Source organism: Orycteropus afer, unplaced genomic scaffold (assembly GCF_000298275.1).
Source record: "Orycteropus afer afer isolate SDZICR_OR568_19922 unplaced genomic scaffold, OryAfe1.0 scaffold00007, whole genome shotgun sequence".
Lineage (NCBI taxonomy): Eukaryota > Metazoa > Chordata > Mammalia > Tubulidentata > Orycteropodidae > Orycteropus > Orycteropus afer.
In genome coordinates this window covers 3,658,553-3,661,611 of record NW_006921594.1, presented here as the reverse complement: position 1 = coordinate 3,661,611, position 3,059 = coordinate 3,658,553, and positions in this window count along the sequence as shown.

Below are 3,059 nucleotides of genomic sequence, written 5' to 3'. Positions count from 1 at the left end.
GTCCATTTCAAGATGACCTATTCTTGCCAGTCAGTGCTCTAGGAAAAGACACTGCTTTAGAATGAGCCATATAAGGAAACTTACTCATCACTAAAAAGACCCACATCTCTGTAGCCCATAATGCTGTTTAGGAAGAGACATCTGAGGTTCTACTATGAAAGAGAACAGAGCCAGCAAATCTATTCCAAGAAATGTGCTCCTCAGCTCTTTTCTCTTCCAACCAAGTCAGCTTTTGACTTGTAGAGAAATCTTTCACAGGCATCAAATCCTTGAACTTGATTACAGTAGAATTAACCAAGTCCTTGATCACAGTGTGAAGTTAAGGGTGATTGCTAACTCAGGCAAGAATCCTATACCATATCCAAAAGGGATAATGAGGAGGCCATGCAAAATCAAGGTCACTTAAGAGAAATCTGACCTCTGGTCTTATTCTAGAGGAATCTTGAGTCAGCTCCAGTCTAAACCTTAGGAAAGGAGTAACAGAGGGCTGATGGGAGGGAGTCCATGTGTGCCTGGGGGGAAGGGAAGCGAATAGGGCAATTTTTCAAGAAATAAACATGTCTTGAACATTTATTCAAGAAAAATATTAAGGACATTGACTCTGAAAGGCAAAAATTTTTGGGAAGAGCTTGGGTAGTCAGCCATCTCTGGCCTGTTTCCTGACTACTCGGAATGAAAAGATTCCAAGAAATACCACTTCATTAAAAAAAAAAAAAAAAAAAAGTACCAAATTCCTTTGTAGGGGAAAATCTTGGATTAGGTGACCTCTAAGACCCCATCTAGGGCCCCTTGGTGGTCCAGTGGTTAAGCACTCAACTGCTAACCCGAAAGTCTGTGCTTTGAACTCACCAGCTACTCTGTAGGAGAAAGATGGGTCAGTTTGCTTTCCTAAAGATTTACAGCCTTGGAAACCCTATAGGGCAGTTCTATTCTGTCCTATAGGGTCACTATGAGTCAGAATCGACTTAACAGCAATAGGTTTGTGTTTTGGAAGACCCCCTTTATCCCAAAGATTTTGATTCTAAGATATTAAATACTGATACAAATAATGTGAACTCAGTACATATTTGCTGGATTGAATTGAATTCAGGAAGTAAAAAGGTCTATATTTTATGACCACAGTTTATCTAATTCTCACACTCCGAACAGCTGTATCAACTTCCTTTCCTTTGAAAGTCTTGCATTTGCTCACCACATTTTCCTGTTAAAATCTACAAGGTAGAGCTACACTTCAACCATATTTTAGAGGTTGAATTACCTTTAATGGTCATTTTGGAATGCCTTCCCTCAATAATATTATGTTCCAAAATAGAGTTTTGATACCGATTATCTAAAAATAAATTGCCAGAACTTGATTGCATATAGAATCATGGACTAATAAACATGGATTTTTGCTTAACAGATACGTGATTTTTTTTCTAGCAAAGATACCCTATGATTTATGATCCTTAATGACCTAGTTATTTGAAAAAAACCATGGAAGGTATCAATGAGTTTTCTTCAATTGGTTAAAATATCATACATTTCTGTCACCAGTTCAGACATCTTTGTCTTTGATCCTGATTCACAGAATTTAGTGAGGAGGTAGAAAAAAGGATTGTTATAGAAGATGAATCAACAACATGATGGACAAAGGATCACAGAAGTAATGAAAAGATTTTTCAACTTCAAAAAATAAGTCAGAAAATGTGAGAATCTTTGGATAAGGAAATGAAATCTCATTTTAGCAGAAATCTGTCTAACACATATGATATGCTTTTATGCGAGGAACCACACTTATTTATGTTCATGAACACAACAATAATATTCTGTGTCATAGTCTCCTGAAGTGGACTCAACAACGCATTGGTGTTTCTAGTTAATCTAAGAATATTGTCAAAATAACTAAATAATTACTGTATCTAATTTGCATACTCTTATAAAATTATTTTATGTGCCTAATTTATAAACTTGTTTAAATCTATGTGGCACTCTAGACATTACCAAAACTGATTATATGATAATATTGTCAGGATCCTGAAATGGTTTTCTGTGGTATTCCATGGTTTAAATTTCTAAGAAATCAGCTTGACATAAAATTGTTATGTGTGGTTATTATAATGTGAAGACACAAGGTATAATTATTGACAGATGAAGCAATTCATTTATCTTAGCATGTTTATTGTAATTAAATAAAAACATACTATGGAATTTCTATTTTTTGCTAAACTAATTTAGAATTTGCTTTGACCTTCTTTACTCAACTAGTATGGGCTAAAATCTAATTAGGGAAACCTCAAGAGATAATGTCACTTCTTATGATTAAATATGAAGTGAGAGTCTAGTCTCACATTTTCAGTTCACAGTTTGCTTTCATTCATTTACCTGAGAATAAAGACTGAAAATACTTTGACAGATATCCTATACAATATGATCGAAGCTTAAAAAGTATTTTTACCTATATCATTTTTCTGATAGGCATAAATGGGAAGTTGCCAAGTTAAACTGAATTACACTGCAAATGAGTTGTCTAAAAGTTGAGACACATTTTCATGGAAACAATGTTATACAGGCGTTTATATTCCCTGCTAGCTCACGAAGTGTACTTTTTATATATCAAAATGCTGTTTAATTGTATTGACAAAATGTAGAATGCCAGTCTATTCATTAAATAAAACGTGAAGTTTGAAATATAATTTTATATTTAATGTAGGTACTATGCTTGAGATAAACCCAATTTTATCAGAGGATATGGATCTGGAGATATTATATTTGTAGTATAAGATCTTTTCCAGCTGAATCAGTTCATAACATGTAGAGGAATCCCTCTGAAGTACCAAATCCTTGATGTCCTTGATTAGGGTGGAATTCAGGACTTCCCTTAGATCAGACCCTTGAAAAGATATGGCACTGTCTTTTCAATTAAAATATTTTAAATAGTTGTTTAATAAATTATTTTCTTTTCTTCCAACTATGTTGTTGTTGTTGTTAGGTGCCCATAGAGTCAGATCCAACTCACAGCGACATTATGTACAATAGAACGAAACAATGCCCAGTCCTGTGCTAGCCTCACAATCCTT